Source organism: Vidua chalybeata, chromosome 14 (genome assembly GCF_026979565.1).
Source record: "Vidua chalybeata isolate OUT-0048 chromosome 14, bVidCha1 merged haplotype, whole genome shotgun sequence".
NCBI classification, from domain to species: Eukaryota; Metazoa; Chordata; class Aves; order Passeriformes; family Viduidae; genus Vidua; species Vidua chalybeata.
In genome coordinates, this window is record NC_071543.1 from 11,304,353 (window position 1) to 11,325,106 (window position 20,754).

The 20,754-nt window shown below is 43.3% G+C and overlaps 1 protein-coding gene across 13 annotated transcripts in view; it reads left to right on the forward strand.

The window, feature by feature from the left end:
• Positions 1-20,754, forward strand: part of IL1RAPL2 (interleukin 1 receptor accessory protein like 2) — a 348,614-nt gene that overhangs the window by 74,716 nt on the left and 253,144 nt on the right. For 3 of the 13 annotated variants that reach the window (XM_053956032.1, XM_053956037.1, XM_053956034.1), the window contains one exon: positions 3,595-3,756. The exons of the other annotated variants lie outside the window; for them this stretch is intronic. The gene's annotated coding sequence lies outside the window, so the exon portion shown is untranslated. The remainder of the gene's footprint in view (positions 1-3,594; positions 3,757-20,754) is intronic. 13 annotated transcript variants of the gene reach the window in all.

Genomic DNA, 20,754 nt, shown 5'->3' on the forward strand with positions numbered 1-20,754 from the left:
AAACATGAACAGGGGTTTAAATGTCAAAAAGCTGAGACGGCACCTGGGGCTCTCTGTCCATAGAGCTGTCGAAGTTGGCTGGTGATGAGGTCAAAAGAGAGATCTTGTTAGTGTTTGCAGTCAAAGCTGTTTTCCACAATGCTGATGAAGATTTACCCATTTATTTTGCCAGTTGCATTCTGCTGGTTGAAAATGTAGGATTGGTGCAGGCTTTTAAGAAACTTGCTCAGATTTGAGGTGGGCAGTGCAAAGACATCACCTGCATGGACAGCCCTGGGCCTCTACAGACTCTGCACCTCTGTGTGAGTGTCCTGTGCAGCATGTCTCTGGTCCATGTACAGTGTGTCTGTGTCCACCTCTGCTCGTTACAGGAGGAGAAACTGAGCTTTGGTGTCATGCTCAGGGTCTGTGTAGCTCATCTCCAGCCTGGAAGCAGCTCTTCTACTGTTGGGACAAGACAGTTTGATCCTGGGACAAGGCTGTTTGAACTAGAGAGGTTTTCCTCCTTTTCTGTACATCTGAGAGATGAGTAATACACTGTCTGGTTACCTGCAAGGGTGCAGGTTTCCATTATCCTGCCCAATTTGATGCTTCTGTCCAGAACACAGCCTTGTGAAATGCCCCTTTTGCCTCCTGAGGTTTGCTGCTAAGTGTGGTGCTTTGAGAGGAGGTTTGCATTTAAGACGTACAAGAACCAGACCCTGTTTCAGTGTTCAGTGCAGAAGCTTTTAGTATTTCTGATCTTTTTCCTTGGAATACTACTGATTTGTATTGCAAATGTGTTTGCATACTTCTTTAAAGTCTGGTTATTTTTCTACACCAAATGGAATTCTTAAAGTATAAATGCAGTTGCCTCATCAGGGGAAGTTCAGCCATAGAAGGTCAGAACTTACAAGAGTCAAGAGCAAATTTTAATAAGCTCCCAAGGTCCCCAATTAATTCTCCTTTTTATTTTTTTTAATATACTCATCAATGCTGGGCCACCAATTGTATTGAGTGTCCTTTAAAAATAATTAATACTGCAATCCCTTGAGTATTTTCAAGGTAAATAAGTTTTGAAGTTAATCACAGTAATGGTAAAGAGATAGAAACTGTTTTTTTTCTGTACTTGTTGTCTATAACTACAGGCCCATATAGATAATCAAACATTTCTAGGCAGATCTGGATCGATTTAGAGATTACAGCTGAAGCAGGGGTTGAATTGCAGCTGGATGTTGTTGAAATTGTACAAGCTCTCTTCTTGACATTTTTTTATATTCCAGCTTCCTCTTGCTATTTTCCTCTTCCCTATAAAATCTTGTATTATCTGCAGGTTTTGAAGACTTCTTTTTCTAATCTGGGTTGCTTTTTTTGTTTTGCTCCTTAAATAGAGATTTGAGAAAATGTGAGAGTATTACTTGACAACCAAATTATGTTGGAGTGAAGCGAGTTGACTTTGTTGCGTGGAGCTGCATCAGCTGGTCTTCTGGCAAAGTGCAGTTCAAGATGAAAGAGTGAAAAATGCTTTATATTTAAACTTCTGGGGAAACACTGGACATGGCCTGGTTGTTATAGTGAAGTTATCTTTAATCACCAGTGTTTAATGGAAACACATTCTTTCTGCTATCATTTTTAGTTTGGTTCAGGAATGTATTTTTACAGGAACCTTGCATGTCCCCACTTTCCAGTCCTGGTGTGCTCTGTAGGATGGACTCAGTGCAGGGGCTGAGTGTGAACACAGATGTGGAGATGGGCTCCCATTGTTTGCCTGGCTCCCACTGCTGCCAGCATTCAGTGCTGGAGCAGGTCAGTGCTGGTCTGACTCAGAATGGCCAGAAGGCATCAAATGTGGGGGTTTGGTCCTCAGCACCCTCTGCTTCTCTGCCCAGACCTTCCCTGTCACGCTGCACTGCTTGCTAACAAAGACCAAGCTGCAGATATTTGTTCCTTTGGAGTCATGGGCTTTTCTTTACCACTGGGTTAAAGACAGAGCCAGTGTTTCAGTGTCTGCTGGAAATGCCATCCCAGGTGTAGACAGTGCTCTGCTGAGAGCAGCCTTCTCACCACTTGCAGCATCCTACATGCTTTGGTGAGTAGGAATCTGGCTATTAAAAGCAGCTGTTCCAAATGTTTAAAAAGGTACCTTGTACAAAAAAAAAAAAAAAAAGTGTGCTGTAAGTATTTAACATCTTAATTACTTGTCTAGTTAATTTGTTTCCTGCAGAGTCCAGGTTTTTCCTTTTCTGGAACTTTGATATGTCTTGCTTTTAAGAGGGTCTTGTTACTTGTACATATGCTGCAACCTAGAAATACACCCCTGAGAAATCTGTCTGTAGGTGAGCAAGGCTGGATTTTTGTATTCTGCAGATCTAATCAAAGCTCATTTTAATAATGTGATTTGTCTTAAATTTTCTACTGGGTCTAAACCTTTAGACTTTTCAATCTGCTTTCCAGTCATTATAGGCAGATTTCTGTATGAATAATGCATAGTTTTGCTTTAAAAATCAGTCTACACAAATCCACTTTATTTTCACTTTTTATTGATTCCAACCTTGGTGGCTTGCATACATCAGAAATTTCACAACTTAAAAACGTGTCTATCCCCACAAACGAGTCATTGATCAAAAAAGGTTAATTTAACTGACTTCCTTGAATTTTTCATTGTCTCTCTTTTTGGTTTTTATCTAAGTAGGAAAAACAATTTCCATTTAGAAACTTCAGTTTTCAGAAGAGTAGGGTTTCACTTTCTCTGCTGAATGTATGGGCATACAGTGTATTCATTTAAATACAAATTCATAGCAACAATTCACAAATACAATTCACAGAAAATTTGAACCCATTGCAGTACTTTATTACTGTAAGAATGCTCAAGTTATGCTTCCATTCCAAAGAGATTAATCTGTTGCTGACTGCTAACATTTAATTCATTATAAGGTTAAGTACAAGAGAATTTGATATTTTTTGAAATGGTAAAGGAAACATATTTGACCTCTACTAATGAAATTGCCTGTTTTCTCTTTTCCCCTCCCCGTCCTTTGATCTAATTTATTTTTCCTCTTGAATTTCCTCAGCACTTTTCTTCCCAGGCACTCTTGTAATCCCACTTTTTAATTGCCTTTTTACTTTCTGAGGTGGATGTAGGAGGGACCCAAATGCTGACTTGGAGATAACAGTGGGAACCCCTGTGGGCTCTGGGCAGCTGTGGCTCATCCTGGTGGGCTGGGATCTGGCAGGCTGGGAATTCCCACCTGAAGTCCTGGTGAAGTGTGATTGTGGAGACAGGGCTGCTGCTGGGTCTTTGCTGACCTACTGTGATTGTTTGTGATGGCTAAGGTGTAGTCTGGAACCAGTGCCCTGTGATTGCATGAATTATACATTTAAAATAGAAAATACTTCTCAGCTTACACAGATCTCTGTTTCACATTGGCAGCAGCCACTTCAGACCAGGTTTTCCCACTTTCCTCGAAGGTGACTGACAAAATCTGCAGAGGAGCTTTGCTGGAGAGATGGAAGGTTTGGGTTCATGTTTCCCTTCAGAGTCCTCAGTAGGAGGTGAAGGAGAATTTCTGCTGTTATTTTAGGAAAGGTGATTTCTGTAAAATTTCTGCCTTTCAGCAGGGAGTTCGAGGATCTTACACGGAACATAGAATTTTACAGAGCATCTGGCAAAACCTGCCAGTGCAGAAGCAGCCCCTTCACAGGGAAGAGGGACCTGGCGGGCTCCATTTGGGAGCAGTGGGACCAGTTGGGCTCCCCTGGAGCAGTGCAGATGCTGCTGTGAGTAGAAGACAATGTCCCTTTGCTGCTGCTGCTACCACCTTTCACTTGCTTTGGCATAGACACTTTTTTGATCATGATGCCTGGAGAGGCATCAATCACATCTGAATTATTTGCTGCCTCAGAGGTTTATTGTGCAACACCTGTTTTTCTCTAAACCCAGGCACTGTGTGATCTGACCAAAGCCTGGAGGGAAGCACATACTGCCATGCCACTTTTATGTGCTGCCAAACTCCTTACAGTGAAGTGCCTTTAAAGCAAGACTGTCAGTATGGTTGGCTGAGTGACAGAAGATCCATGCTGACCACTTGTTAGATGCTTGGCTAGCTGTGAAATGCCAAGGGGTTGTTATCCTCACCTGTGAGTTCCTTAACTCAAACATGTGCCATAAGGACCCTGGCTCTCCTAAGGTGGCTTTAATCAAAACACAGATTCTTTCATTAACATCAGGAGGCTGAGCAACATCAAGGAAAGCTCAGGCAGTGTTAGAGAAGCATAGTGGGGTGGGGGATGATGCTGTGGTACACAAGTGCTGAAGGAAAGATAAGCTTTCCCATCTCAGTCCATCTGGGGCTAGACCATTGTGATGGATTGCCAACATGTTTGCAAGCAACAGTTGTGTGACAAAAACCCATTTTCTGTGTGACAGGTTTTGTTTTCCCTATAGAAGTGCTGGCTGCTTGACACTGCTCTCATGAGGCTCTGGCTGAGATGTCCCCATGGTTGTGTTGATCCCTGTTTCATGGCTGAGGGGCCAGGAACTTTCTTGCCAGTGGCCACACAGCCCTCCCAGAACACACAGCCCTGGCACTTCCCTGCCTGTTACTTCCTCTCTCATTGTGCTTGATGCTTGCAGGGGCTGGCACTTAAATATGCTTCATGCAGCCAGGGGCACTTTTGCCACTGATGAAGTGGGTGATTTAAACAAAAATGGAAATTGTTCCTGTCCTTCCTGTGGTAGTTTCAGCCTTTGTCCTCTTGTTTCCTCAGTGGGTCAGTGGGTTCTTTGGAAACCTGTGCCTGAGCTGGCCCAACAGTTGGCTCCGTGCTGAAGCAGAGGAGCTGCTGGAAACAACCCATCCCAGTAGATGATGCCTGCTTTGAAATGCTCTCAGCCCTCCCAGCTGCTGGGCCCTGATCTCCTGTCTGTGTCTGTGGTGAGCTGCCTGCCTGGCACACAGCCTGCTAACATGTCCTAGCAGTGCAGGCTCTCCCTGCTTCACAATTTTATACCCTTCCTATGAAACAGAAATAGCAACGTGGATGTATTTATTCAAAGCATCAGGGGAAGAGGCCTTTAGCAGCCTGACTGGCTGTGTGACATTTACCTTCTCATGTCTGTCAGGATTTTTATTGCTGAAATGAGGCTTGTGAACTGCTCCTCTCAAGATTGCTTCTTCAGCCAGGGCTGAAACATTGAGGATGCTGGATAATAATCTACTGACTTCATCTTTTGTAGTGAGACAGTGTCCTATGTATTTGGGACACTTCTGTGGCTTGTTTGTCATCATTCTTCATCTCATGTCTTTTGGTCTTGTAAGATTGACAAAGGAATCACTTAAACCTCCAATTTCATGTGCTCTTTCTTAGGACAGCATTTGAATGAAAAGTTGATGTTTATATTGAGTCCAAAGTAAGGATTTTTTTCCCCCTCTGAACTGGGCTCTAAGAGCTGGACGTAGCTGCAGACTTCAAAAGACAAAGATGTCCTGTCTCAATATTGGGATTATTCATCTATCTATTTATTTATTTATTCATTCATTCTGGCAAGGTCAAAAAGATGAAAACACGGGGCTGGATTAAAACCTTTGTGTTATAAGTGAGAAGACATACATTACTTAAGTGGACTCAGTCTATAGGGATTGCTGGATTTGAGGCTTTCTAATGGGCCCTCCTGCCTGTCCCCAGGTAGGCTGACCAGGAGAGGCAGAGCTGGGTTCACTGGGTGCCAGAGAAGAGATGCAGCTGGAAACTCAGGGGGTTTGTCCCAGCTGAAAGTGCTGCTGCTGTGAAGCACAGGAAGTTTGGTGAGGCATGGGAAAGTCTGGGGCTTGAAAATGCTCTTTGGTGAAATTTTCTGAAGGATGCTGCCTTACTTTCTGTTCAATTTGAGTGCATAGGTGAACAAGCATGACTGTAAAAATAGGGGCCAGAATAGAATGACTAGGAGGATTTATTTATTTTTACTAACATAGGGGAGTTTTCTTTGCTGGTTTTGTTTTGCTTGTTTGTTCTAGTTTCAATATGAATCTGCATCATCTCAATACTTGAGAAATTGGTGCCTTGGAGATGTGATCAACAACTGCCTGATGTTTCATTCTCTTTCTGCTGTTCTAGAGACTACATGAATGTGCAACATCATACTTATTTTCTGACATTATAGTAAGATTTCTTATGGTTTCTTCCTGCATGTTGCTCCTAGCATTGGACAAGATGCTAAATTGGAAAAGATATTGAAAAACGAATGTAGGAAAAAAAGCAAATAAAAATAAGGAATAAAGTGTAGCACGTAGATTTCATATAGTTCTTGTGCAAACTTAATTCTTTTCCTTAAGCACTGGCACGGTTTTTCCAGAGAGAGGAAACACTGCTAACATTTTATTAACACCTTTGTTACCCTGGCCTTTTCAATCTAACAGCAGAGTGTAGCTTGGGGGAGGGTGTTAGAGCTTATCTTCTACTCTTTTGACACCTTGTGCAAATTAATGACAAAGCCCCACGTAATGTGCAAGTGAAAATGAGGTTTTGCTGGTACTTGAAAACCCTATGCTAAAACTCCAAAATGAAAATTCTCTTTTCTTGAGCCCCATGACCTAACCCCCTCCTTGAGCAACTGGGGGAAGGTGGGAGAAGAAAAAAAAGGGAAGGGGGGAAAGATAAAGTAATTTTAAGTTTTTTTGAGACTGTGACTCATTGTTCTTTAGCTCTCTGGAATGCCACGAGACTTTTTTAAGCATCCGTTATTTGTCACTTGGCAGAAAGAGGCTGATAGCTTGAGACTTGAATTGTCATTTTATACATAACACACTGACAGATCCATGCAAAAACAAACCTACCAAAATTACATTTAAAAATGTATAAAGACACCAAATAAACTTAACAGAGAGCTTGCCAACACTATTATTAATTCCATGATAAAAGACAGGACAGAGGGAGCTGCTGGGATTGTGCCTCTTATATTTGCACTGTTTTTTTTTGAGCCTGGTCCTGTTGCTTTCCAGTTGCTGTCTCCTAAAAGGAAATGGGCTTTTCCTAACATCAGGTAGAGGGAGGGAAGTTGTATTTTGGCTCTTTGGAGGCAGAACAGAGAATCCAGCTAGCAGGGTACTGCTTGAAATTGGATCGATCTCCCTCATTAAGCAAGGTGTGTCAGTAATTTGCTGTCAATATGTGTCTAAATTTGAACATGATTTTGCTTTTGGGCATGCCAGCACTTTTTCTAGTCTGTGTCCACACACAGTTGGAGGATTGGTTTTTAATTGCATGAATGTCAGCCTGGATGTTTGGACTCTTAAGAAGCTGCTTTCAAAATGATCTTTTTCTAACAAGGGCCAGCCAAGGTATTTTAGCACAGAAGGAAGAAAGGTTTCCTCAACACTCCTTTGTCAAAGCAGATATTGCAATCTGGGGCAAGATAAGGAAGGGTCTCCCTCGCCCATTTCTTTGCCCAATGCTTGTATGAACGAGTCAAAATATTATTTTGTGTAGCCTACTTATGCATTTTATTTTTGACCACTATGGTAAGGAGCTTTACTTTGTTCTGTAGCTCTCCATGAAGTATCAGAGGCCTTTTTCATGCTCACACTTAGGTGTGCAGCTTTTTGCTCTGTAATTCTCCAAAGTTTTCTTACTTGCTCTGGATGGCTTTTGCAGTGGTCTGATTGATTGCCTGGGAGTTGAACACTCCCATGAAAGTACTCAATCCACTAAATCTCAAACTGAAGCTGTGCTTCAGTGACAGTTAATTGGGAGTTATTTATGTTTTTCTGCAGGCAGTAGGTACTATCACTGTTTTCCTTGGAGTAGCATTTAAAAGATTCAGAGATTGGGTCCCTTCTACACTAAACAATATTTAAACCTATTGAAAAAAGGGTTCCAGAAACTTTAGAGGCAAGTTATGTTTGTACCATGAAAAAGCAATCCTGAAAATAAATATTGAGTAACTATTTCAGAGGAGCAGGGAGAAAATGATTGGTCATTCCAACTACATCTGGATAATGCATTGCCTTGAATTTGAAGGGGAAGAACTTACCTGGCCCTGTTATCAAGGGTGCACCAAACTGAATATTTAAAAAAGGTATGCTTTGAAGCCAAGCTGCAGGTACACAGTAGTAGGCTGTATCCACTGACTTGACACGTTGACCCTGGCTGTTGAGATCCCATGGTAACTCTTGGAATATGTATGCATGCATATGAGGGGAATAAACAGAGCTCTCAAATTTCAAGAAGAGAAATCACTGTATCACTGCTTTCTCTCTGACCTTGAAAGTTCTTGAATTATTAAAGAGTCTCTTAAAAGCGCAACCTAGTTTCTAAACCCTCTAACTTTAAAATGGCATAACCATTGTGAAATTTAGTTCTGGAACCATTTAAGCATTTTTTTCCTGCATTACTTTAATTACAAAAATTGGATGGTTCTATTGCTTTGGAACATTTTATAATTTTAATTAAAATTAATAATTTTATGTACACTACAGTGCTGTGAATTCAGGATACCAAAAGATTTAACAGCTCCTAATACTCTTGTGAAAATATCTTTGAGTAGCTGAAATACTGGGGGCGTTTCTGATAGCTGAGTACCACCTGAGTAACCTGAGTTACTTACATGCCTAAGCTACAGAGGAATCTAGGTAGCTTTTAAATACACTGGGGTACAAAGGTATTGTTTATGCTGCCTGTGAGCAGAAAGCAGACTCCACTGTGAGAACTGAGGCTGGACCAAACTGTGGGCTGCTCAACAAACACACCTACATTGGGGTAGCTTTGACTTGAGCAGATTTTGAAATAATGATCTAAGGATGGCACCTGCATCCTCTTCCTTGGGTTAGAAGTTTTCATACAAGAAAGAGTTCCCATATTTTTCTATGATGCAGGTGGTGATGTGTTGTAGTCTTTGCCCCAGATTTGCCCTGGATACAGTGAAGTGGAATCAGGACTACAGCTATTTCTAGCTTATTATGTTATAGCTCATTTATTAACATCAAAGAAGTGGCATGTCTCCCTAGTTCCTAAGTTTGGGTTATTTTATGTTCTCTTGTACATAAGTGAGTTTTATATGCTGTAGGAGAAACTTGCAATGGAAAATTCATCCAACCCCCTCCTCACAAATGTGAATCTGTGTCTGTATCTCAGCAGGTACCAGAAAATGCTTCTGCTACAGGAGCCACTTGCAGGCTGTGGGCAAAGCTGAACCTTGGCTGTGGCACAGCTTTAGGTCTTGCAAATCCCTTTGAGTTCCATCTAACAGGGAGGCCTTTGAATTCTGCCAATTAGTGACTTGTGCTTTGTGTGTGCTGTAATAACAGAGATGTTGTTTTCCCACTTTGCTAAATAGGCACAAGGCAAAGAAACTTCTCCTCCCTGAGGAGGGAGCCTGTAGTGAAAGTCCCCCTGTATCAAATACCCATCTCTCCCAGCTGTGCAGGAGTGTCTAAGGAAAGCAGGGAATGTCCAAGTGTGTGCTGAGAGGAGGAGCAGGGCAGCCCTTTTCAGTGCAGGGTGTGGGCCAGGGTCTGTCACTGCATGTGTTTTGTGGTTCCACTGGAATAACAGTGCAGGGCAGAGTTTGATGGCTGAGGTGATTTGCTGTGTGTGAATACAGATGCACTTACTGCTCTATAGCTTGTGTCCATGCAGAGCTGCTTCAGCAAAGGCTGGGGGAAATGGGAAGGGCTGGAAAGGAGCTATTAATTTTGGCCCTTCGGGAAAGTAGCATCCTGTAGATTCTGCTGTCATCACATCCAGTTTTTCTCCTTGTGCATTTGTCACAGATCAAGCCCTGCTACCCACTTTTAAATGTAATTACTGTAAATGAGGCACGCTCTAATTCCAGGCTCTTGCACCATGCCAGAGCTATGCAAAAGTCCTACAGGAATCAATCCTCCATGTCTCAGGGACAGAAATGATGCCAAGAAACATGAAGTATCACTTTTGTTTCCTCCATCTTAATAAAACAGAGACATCTTTCAAAGTTAATTTCAGAATGTTCTTTGTTGTCAGAAGTAATTTGGTGGCCTCAAAGGGCTGAAAACCCTATCCCCTGGAGAGTCAAATGCACTTTTGGATATTTGTGGTGTGTAAACAGACAGCTTCCAGACTCCATACTCTCTTTATCTGGATCTGTAGACTAAAAACTGTGTGTGTGTTTTAATTAGGAGACACAGTTAAAAGTGTTCAGAGATGAAAAATTGAAAAGAGACCTGCTTGCAAAATGCATGCGCCTCCTTTTTCTGATATGTACTTATGAGCACACCCTTGGAGAGCAGGAGCTCCAGCTCTGGCTCTGTCTGTGGGACTGGGGCTTGGTGGAGCTGCCAGCACTGAGGGCTTAGCTTAGGGGTGGCCAAATTCTTCCACTGAAGAATCTCTGCTGATGCTGGGGACCAGGACAAGGCTGTCCTTTGTTGGCAGAGATGAAGCTGGAGCAGGCAGTTCCACCACTGGGGTCTGTAATGAAAGTTGCAGGGCTGAGGGCTGTGGCTCCTTCTGGTGGGAAGTGCCACGCAGGGCTCTCCCTGTGCTGCTGCCCAGGGTGTGCAGCTCCTGGGAGAGGAGAGGCAATGCCTTGTGGCTCTGGACCTGTCCCTCCTGAAACTTGCACAGTAAGGGGAAATAGTAACAGTTGGTTTCTGCTCTGTGAGAGGAATTAAGCATAATAATGTGTTAGCCTAGACTGCTACCTGCCAGAGTTAGACTCAGGGCTGGGATAAAAAAAGATTATCATCTGATTTTTCCGTCTGGATGAGGCTGCTCAGTTTGCCTGCAGCCCGTGTCCCCGGGGGCTGGCGCAGAGCGATGCTGCTGCGCTCCCGGCCTCGCAGGGGAGGCACGGCCAGCGGTGAGGTGTCCTGCAGGAACACGGATGCCTTTCTGGAGCAAACTGAGATGTAGAGCCAAACATGCTGATGGAAAACAGCCTGGGAATACACACAACGACCAAATGGTGCCTCTCCCCCAGCTTGCTGCTCACAAAACTCAGGTGATTTCAGATGCCGGATAGATTTATAGAAAATGTTTTCATCCTGCTTGCCACCAGTTTAAAAACATTTTAGAAAGAAGATGAAGTGGCAGATTTAAAGTATCCAGCATATTAATGCTAAAATGATATGACCAGGATCCTATTAAAAAAGGATTTCTGTTTCATATCTAGAAATTAAACTGTATGCAATTATGACAAGACCATTTAACCTTTGTCCAGTCTACCTGTCCTTATCTGTTTAGTCAAGCTTCCCAGAACAAATCGGTTTTATAGCAAAACCACAAAAAGTGATTAGCACAGAAACGGTATTTATTCTGATTATTCTCTAGTGGCTAGACTATTGCAAGAGTTAAACCTCATTTGCATCTTTCTGCAAACAGATGTGGCTGTAGAGAGCTGTGGTATCACAGACAGCAAGGCTAATGTGTAGGGTGTGTGGTATGTCAGCTTTCTGATCTGGCTGGTTAGGTTTATAATTTCCTGCCAGTTTATAACAGCCTCTGGTTGGTTGATTGTAAAGGCAAAGGCACTTTGGGGCTTAGGTAGCAGGGGAATTGATTTACCCAAATATCTTTCATCTGAATGTGATTTGTTAATTTTAGATTTAAAGACTATGCTGGTCTTTCATTTATCTGCTTCAGCCTATGGTTTGCTTCCTTGTATGTTTTATTTTTAACTGCAGGGTTTTACATCTGTTTTAATAAGTCATCCAGGAACTATTGTAGCAGTAAATAATTTGCACATTCCAAGTGAAATAATTGTCAGAGTTTATGCAAATAAAAAGGTCTGATTTGCTACAAGTGACACAAATATAACAAACAGAGCATAGTCCAATGGAAGAGACAGTCTTCAGAATAGCTTTTCAAGGATTCCTTATTGCTTTGCAATGCGTTTTTTTGTGAAACAGGAAAATGACTTCAACTTACAGCCCAACCTGGTCATTATTTAAAATCACTGAGTCATTTTCAGTCTCCAACTTTTCCTCTTCATAAGTAGCTTTTTGGATGGGCAGCATGGAAGCTGCTAACTAAATTTCAATTTTTAGGAAGGCCTTTAGTCATATAACTAAGGGTGATAAAAATCCTATTTAATGGGGAATACTCCTTTGCCATGGGCTTGATCAATAAATTAAATGGGTTAATTAAGTTGAGCTGTCAGGACCAAGGACTGTCATGAAGTCAGGCCAGCAGAGTTGGCCATTTATCAGAGGAAAAAGTTTGTCAAGAAAAGGCAGCCTCTAATGGGTTATTCTGGAGTGCATGCAAATGAGCAAGTACCTAAAAAATCTGGCAAGGAATGTCTGTCATCTGATCACAGGCAATATAAAAGGAGGTTGATACATCTGTGCAAAGTCATTAAATTTGCTTATCAAACTTCTTACTGTGAATTTTTGAACTTCAGGTTCTGAGGAGATGAATTGGCTTGTGAGTAATAGTCTTAGGTATTTCCATTTTTCACTCTTCACTGAGAAATTAAATTTGTTTTTTATTTTGAGATATATATACACACAAACATATACCTATATATGTATGAAGTGGTTTAAAATGCAAGCTTATTAAAAAATAGGAAAGCTTTTATTGCTTTCAGAGCATTTGGAGGAATTATGTTCTGCAGGTAGAATTCAGTGCAGAGATTGGAGGCAGACCAATGCATTCCTGTCATTTCAGCACAGGACACTTGCAGTGTCATTTGTGCCTGCCTCTGTTTGCTGCCTGCAGGAGAGTCCTGTTGATCCTGGGCTGTGAGGGTCTCACAGCTGGGTGCTGTGGGCATCTGCATGGAGGACCCTGATGAGTGACCCAAAGCTGTCTTTGGACATCACTGGAGAGGAACAATCAGCAAAGTTTCAGTGCCCACTTCCTGAGGGTCAAGAGACAGAAAGCCGTAGGTGCTCCACATCTTTAGTTTTCCCTGTCACCCTTGGGCTGCAGAAAGGTGGTGGCAGTGCTTCTCTGGCAGCCATAGGTGTGATGGCTGCTGTGAAGCTGTTGAAGCTGTTGTCTGAGGAGCTCCCCGAAGCTGGCATGGTGTGAGCAGCAGAGCAGCAGCAGATCCTGGCTCTGCCCAGATCCCTTTGGTACCACGTGCTCCGCTGCGGATGTGGTAGGAGTGAGCTGGCGAGTGCTTCCCAATGTGGAAAGTGAAGCAGTGCATATAATTGCATCGAAGTTGCATCTCTGTTTTGGTACTTCCAGTTTAGCTCTAAAGCCCTGGCCATATGGATGCACTCCTACAGTCACTCTGGAGGCAAGCTGAGAATAAAATGAGCTGTGTGCAAGTGCTGCAAGCCTGTGTAAATGAAACCTGCCTGACAAACCAGGAACATGCCTTTTTGATGTATAACAAAAATAAAATTCTCTCAAGACATAGAACTTTATGTATGTTCAATTCCTGTTGATTAAATAGTTCTCAGCTCAAAACAACAAAGGACTGAGTCAGGGATGCTGGTACCAGGGCAGTGATTTATCAGGAGATATGTGAGGATGACAGTGCTGGAAAAATGTGCCCAGCCATGTGGGCAAGGCCAAGGTCTTCACTGTAGTTTGGAGATGTCATGGTTTGACAATGGTGAAATGCCAGGCACCCACAAAAGTCACTCACTCACCCTCCTCTGCCACAGCTGGGCAGAGGAGAGAAAAAAATTAATGAAGGCTTCATGAGTTGAGATAAGGAACAGGAGAAAACACTTTAAGGGCAAAACAGGCTTAAAGGTACAAAGTGAATTTATTACTAACAGAATCAGAGGAGGATAATGAGAAGTAAAACAAGCCCTTAAAAACACCTTTTTTTTTCCACCAGCCCCTCCTTCCTTACAACCAGCAGGGAGACAGGGCGTGGGGGTTTGCTCAGTTTGTCACCCAAGGTTTTCTTTTGCTGCTCTGGGGAGGAGTCCTTGCCCTGTGAGACTGTGGGGTCTCTCCCATGGGAGAAAGTTCTCTGTGAGCTTCTCTGGCACAGGTCCACTCTCATGAACAGCAGTCCTGCCAAAACTGCTGCAAACGTGAGTCCTTGCTCAGGCAGACAGCCCTCCCAAAACTGCTGTGATGTGTGTCTCTCCTTCCACGGGCTGCTGTCCTCCAAGGACAGGCTGCTCCAGCCTGCAAGCAGGGCCCTCTCTCTGCACCGGGTCTCCCACCGGCTCACAGCCTCCTGCAGGCACCCACTGCTCTGGCCTGGGCACCTCCCCAGGGGCTGTGGGTGGATTCCCCATGGATCCCCCCAGGGGCTGTGGGTGGATCTCTGCATCCCCTGTGGATCCCCAGGGGCTGTGGGTGGATCTCTGCATCCCCCCTGGATCCCCAGGGGCTCTGGGTGGATCTCTGCATCCCCCCTGGATCCCCAGGGGCTGTGGGTGGATCTCTGCATCCCCTGTGGATCCCCAGGGGCTCTGGGTGGATCTCTGCATCCCCTGTGGATCCCCAAGGGCTGCAGGGGCTCAGCTGCTTCCTCATGGTCATCATCAGGGCCTGCAGAGGAATCTTGGCTTTGGCACCTCCTGCCCCTCCTTCTCCTTGACCTTAGTGTCTCCATGGTGTTTCCCTCACACGTTCTCATCTCCTCATCTTTTCCAGCTAGAAAAAACTGTGCCCACTTTGTTTTGACTTTCTTCTTAAATGTGTCATCACAGAGGTGTTACCAACCTCTCTGATTGGGCCAGCAGCATGTTCAGCTTCAGAGCCATCAGGGATTGGGTCAGCTGGACATGGTGGAAGCTTCCAGCAGCTTCTCAAAGAAGCCACTTCTGTGGCCCTCCCCCACTACCAAAAACCAGGCTGTGCAAAACAAACACCGGAGACAAGACCCTCTTTGCAGCAAGGGTGAGAAGGTGCAAGAAGGAGAAGGGACTTGCTCTTTCCTTGAGGTTGTTCAGGAAGGGTAGAGAACAGGGTGTGCCTGACCTTGACTTGCTGAAAGAGAAAGAGGAATTTCGTGGAAGAGGATGAAGATGAGAGACTGTGATTGGTGATAACTTCTGGATTGCTTCCTCTCCCTGCTTACTGGGACAATAAAAATCACTGTCCCATGCTGTAGTCTCTGGTTTTGTCTTGGGGACTTGGGAGAAAAGTTAGAAATGCTCCCAAAAGGCTGAAGCGCCTCAGCCATGGTGTGAGCTGGGCTCCTTAGAGGGTAATTTCTTTGTGACATTCATCTGTGAGTTCTTGATGAACATTTTAAAAATGGCTCTGGTACTTCAGCTGTAGGAAAGCCAGGCTTTTTGTACCTTTTTTTCTTAAACTATTATCAGCAGCTGTGAAGTGATGCAATCCATATGCCGTATGGAGCACCTATATATAAAAATCTGACATATGGATGTTGTGAAGTTCTCGGAAGATTCCACATGCCTGAGATCACCCACGTGCTAGAAACATTCTGTTTGGGAATTAGTTGTTGAGATTTATGTTGAATTCCCATAGTGAAACCAGGCAAATTGTGCTGGGAATATTTGTAGAATGAAGTCAGGTCTGAATTACTCTTTTTGGTCCCCAGTGGAATACCACAGGTTTTGGGAAGTATGTGTTTGGGCTGAATGTTTTCAAGGTGTCTCTGCAGATAACTTATATTGAATCTCAGCCAATTGAATCTGAGCTGTTTCTAGCTTGTGGTTCTTCACTGTCATCTCCTGCCCTCCCCTGTTTGAGGGTCTCTGTCTCCATGGGCAATGTGGGAGGGGGAGGATGAGGCATAATGTCACTGAACACCTGGTTTCTCAATTAAATCTTCAGCACTTGCAACTCAGATGTGTTGTTTTGCTGCATAGACGTTAAGGCAGCCTACCAACTGCTTTTTCTGTAGGACTTGAAGAAGGTAAGGTATTCCAATGGATCCAGAAGTAAAGCACACAATTTGCAAGAAGCTTCTGCCTTTGCTAACACTGATTTTCCATGCTGCTGTAGCTCATCATGTCAAAATGTTTATCTGGAAGTTCTCCATGGCTAGCTAGCATGAGTTGGCCAGACTATTTTTTTTTTTTCCTTTTTTAAAAATCTTTTTTTATCCACTGAGATGGGAATCCACTCTTCTAGTGCTGATTTGGCTGGTGCAGTAGGGCTGGCTGCACTAACCTCCCCGGGGAATTCGCCATCAGAGCGTGTGACTGAGCGGCAAGGTGGGCATAAGGCATGGTGGGCATGTTGGCTCCACACAGATGGAGACTGAGGATTGAGTGAGCAAATGGTAAGGAGGAAGGTACATATAAACTGGAAAGACTTTTCAGTTTTACTCACTGTTTAAGAAGCACATAGCAAGTGCTATAAAAATACAGACGAGTAATATGTAGTTGGTTGATCCTCCCCTGGTCTCAGCAGAAGCAGATGGAACTGGACCCATTTATCTGCTGGTTTTGGGGCTTGTTCAGAGTGAGTGTGAATACAAACTCTGCCATTGCACAAGGATCATGATCTAAGGAGGGCTTATACCCTTGGACGTGCTGTGCCCCCAGATATTTGTACCAGTCCCTAAAATGTTCATGCAAGACATCTTAAATTGCTGCTGCCCTGTCTGTCGATTTTGTTCTTGTGGAATGGCAGAGGATTGGCAGTGATTTGGATCCTGCTTTCTGAAATGCTTAGTTCAGGGCTTTAGTGATGCAGTGATGTGGAGTAGCAGCAAGCAGCACACTCTGGAGCTTGGTTATTTAGGGGTCCATGTTACAGATATATCTAAACCCCTTTCTCCCCAAAGAGTTGTCAAGGTGAAGTTAATTCCACTACCAATAAATGTTTGTTGTAATGTGTGAAGCAATAGCAGGAGGGTGAGCCTACAGCATGTGTCTGTACATCACTTTAATTTTAATCACCCTGGAATGGTTTCTAGTTCATAGCTGTGTCTTAGTTATTTGCACGTGCTGTGCTACAGTGGATTCTACTTGCTTAAAATCCTTGTCAGGGAAGAAACATTTTTCTGGCTTTTATTTGCAATGAAAGCTGTTCCCTAGAGTCATGTCAGCTGCAGAAATCCAGACCCCAGCACAAGTGTCTGCATTAAAAACTGAGCTTTGGGCTCCATTAAAATACTGTGACTGCACATGTCACAAACAGAGACAGGCAGTGCAGTAGCACAGTCACTTGAAAGATCCTGCTTTGAAACCGAGGGGCTTTTGAAACTGTGGGGCTTTTGAAACTGAGGTTGCAACCCTGGAGAAAAGAAACAGCTATCTCTTCCCTTTGCTTCTTCCAGCCTCTGTCAGCTTCTGGCTTTAAATTTTCTCTGAAATTATGCACTTGTCTCTTGGTAATCTTCCCCCGTATTTTAATTGGGGATGGCAGGTAAGGCATAAGGTCAAAGAACTGGAAATGACCTTGCAAAACTGAGACAATGGAGCCAGAAAGATGGCCCTTCAGTTAAAACAGGTGATAGTTACTGCCAAATTTTGGGGAATGTTTGCAAAGCTGTGGTTAGATCAAGTAAAATTACATAAAACTTTTGACCTTTGAATATAAACAGGGCGGGAGGACTCTGAGAAGAGAATGGCAAGGCTCCAGTAAGAGACACAGTTTAGTCCACACGGTGTAGGCAGCAAGGCATGCTGATGGGTTAATGCATCTTTTTCACATTTAAGAGAAAAGTACATATCCTCTTCCTCTTTGTACAAAATGTTTCATGTTTATATGTGTGTGTGTATGCATGTCACTCCCATGCATAGGGAGTGGGGTGCATGCCCTTCATTGCCTCTAAGACAAGGGTTGGCCTAGTTGTTCTGGCTAGTTTTTATAGGTGGCACATTGCCATGATGTAGGAGCGCCTTTTATTTCTGTAGCAAGCCCTGTGGCCACCACTTGTTCAATATTAACTCTGTTTTCCCTCAGTTCTTTCTGGAGGAGGGTTGGAGCAGTGTTTTGGTCGGTTTTGCTGCCCTGTTGTGGTGTGGCAGCAGGTGTATCTGTTATTTAGGCATGCTCAGTCCAAGGGAACTTTTGAAGTGGAAGGGTTTAGGGTTTATGGTGAGGTCACAGTTCTTGGGGAAATTAACTCATCAGATCAGCTGATGAGAAGTGCTGTCCCCTGCCCTAGCAGGTAAGTGTGTGCTCTGCTTTTAACCACGTGAGTAGTCCATGTTGAACCTGGGGTAGAAACTGAGATTGCTTTTTGACTGTGTCAAAATAAATTAGAGAGCAATAATAAACCCCAAAGAAGTGATTAGGATTTAAAAAACTGAAGACTCTTACACTGCTCATCCTCTGCTCTTGTCCTACTCTTTTTGACTATGGAGCAAAAAGAGAAAAGTTGCTGAAGGCTGTTCAGATTATCAGTGCAAAAGACTAATGTTTTGGTGAGATGAGCAGGAAATAATGGCCAGAGACTTGCAGAAGATTTTTGAATCCCTGCTTAGTACTGCAGGTCATCCAAGATCTAAACTACAACAAAGGACCTTTCAGAGACAGAAAAGCAGAGATCCCATAGGTGCAGAGTGCCCTAATCTGCAAGCAGGTTATGGGTGTAGTGGATTCTTATTGCTGTGCATGCTGTTGGGTGTGTGCTCTTAGGCAGAATGAACAATTTTCTCAAAGATTTTCCAAGGTGTTTATCTCAGTAACTCAGTAATGCTGTGTAAGCACCAATTAGCTTCTTGTAACTCTTTGGCAGCCTGAGAAAGCTCTACTGCAATTCTCCCCTTCCCATCCTCTTGGGGAAAGCAGAGGCTGGGGAAGTTGAGCCCCAAGGCTGTTGTTATGTTCCTGCAGCCAGTGCTGATGGGATCACTGGAGATGGCAGACAGGACCCTGTGGCTGCAGACAGACCTTATGTTGTAGGGACACCCAGGAGGTGAGTGGGAGTCTGAAATTCGTGGCTTAAGGATCTTACATATTGTCAAAAGAAACCCTGGGGCAAAGAAAAGGATAGAAGGCAGTTCTCCCAGGCCATGCTCAGCTGGTGCAAAGGGCTGAATTCCTTATTTGCCAGTCCCATTCCCTGCTTTGGCACCAGGTGTTGTTTGTATTTTCTTCCAGCCCCTGAAGGAAGTGAAGTGAGGCTCATGCAGACAACTCTTCGGTGTCTAGACCAACTATGGGAGCAGAGATATGTCGTGTAAGGAAATGCCTTTTTGGGTGTAAATAGTACGTGATGAGGGCTAACAGACACAATCCAGAAAGGAGCCTGGACTTGGACTTTCTGAAAGTCTCCATCCCTGTCTCAGTTCAGGATTTCTAAAAGCATTAAGAATTTCCATACAGCTTTAGACTGTCTCCAGATTCCTACCCACTCAATCTCCAATTAAATGTAAAAATTTCCACTTTATGATTAATCCTTCTTTTCAGGGCGAGTTGCAAAATAGTTGGAAAAGTAAGACTTATCTGTCTGCTGCTTTCCTTCTGCCTTTTTAGTTTGCAAATGAATGTAGGGTCATCTTATATCATTCGTCTTCTTAGAACTTTTGCCAGTTTTAATTCTGTAAAATGCAATAGTCATTCCTCATACTTATCTGTAAATTGCATTGAATCTTGTTGCAGTCATATTAGGTGGTAATGATTTATATGCCTTCTAATAATTTATTTGATTATGCCAGCTATGTTCCATTTCTAAAGAATTATCAAGTTAATGCTCTTGCATAGGGAACAAAGAAATATTTTCCATACTTCTTACTTTGCCTTTCTGCACTTTGGTACAGTGCTGCATTTTTGGTTAATTAATACAGTGGTGTGTAAGGATGAGGCCGACAATTTATTGCAGGTATTTAATGTTGTTAGACCCCAGGTTGCACAGAAGTTGCATATCCAGAGGTGGTTTCAGTGTGGTGAGTGTCACTGCTTGGGTGTTTCTGCCTTGTGCACATCCCCAGATTCTGCAAGTCTCTGATGGGAGTATCTGTGCTGGGCACAGATGGGGTTGATGGCTCTGAGCTCAGTGGGAATGTGAAGGACAAATAACACTGTCAAAAATCTCAGTGGCAAAATATGTTGGGTTTTCCTTTCCTTTTCCTTAAGCCCCAACAGTTCTGTCCCAAGCAGAAGGAGCTCTCTCACCCCCCTGATCAACAAAGGGCTGGGTGCAGGGAAATAGCTAAGCACAGGTTTAAATTTAGGATTGGAATTACTCCCATAGATTTCTGAGGCAATTGTTCTCTCAAAAAGAAATAACCAGGAAATGGGGCTGCTGGGGAGGGACAGGGAGAGAAAAACATAGTAGGACTAAAGAAAAGTGATTTTTCTATCTGGTATGTTTCATACCCTGGAAACTTTCAATATTTCCTTTCCTGATGGACTGTCTGCCCTGTCTGTTTTCTCCCCCTTTTTGGAAATTTGTGCTTAAATCCTGGATAAAATGCCTCCCACGCCAGCTGACAAAATACAAAGAAGTAGGAAGAAGCTTCAGCTCTAGGGGAAAACTCTTCTCTTCATGAAAAAAAATATGTAGTTTTTCTTTCCTTTCCCTTGACTTTCATATTTAGAGAAGCACAGGATGGAACAAAGTATTGCACAAGTGCAAATATTGTCCAACTTTTTTTTCCTCACTAAAATATCTCTTTGAAAAACAGTAAGTTTCTTTCTGAACATGTTGGCATAAAATACCAAATTTTGGCAGTGTTTGAATGCTGCTTTTTTTGTCGTTTGAAAGTACTATGCTGCTGAGACATTGCACTTTTGAACAGGATGAAATATGGTTACTTCTTAGGAAAAATGCTTGTGATTACTCCAGAAGCCAAATTGTTGCATTTTCCAGAGTTCAGAATACAGGCTGGTACTGTGTGTGCATGAGAGAAGTAGTACAATTCAAAGGGACAGAAATGATAGGTGGAAAAACAGGAAGATATTTTAGTCAGTGCACAAGCACCTGAAGTCAAGCAGAAAATCAAACAAGAA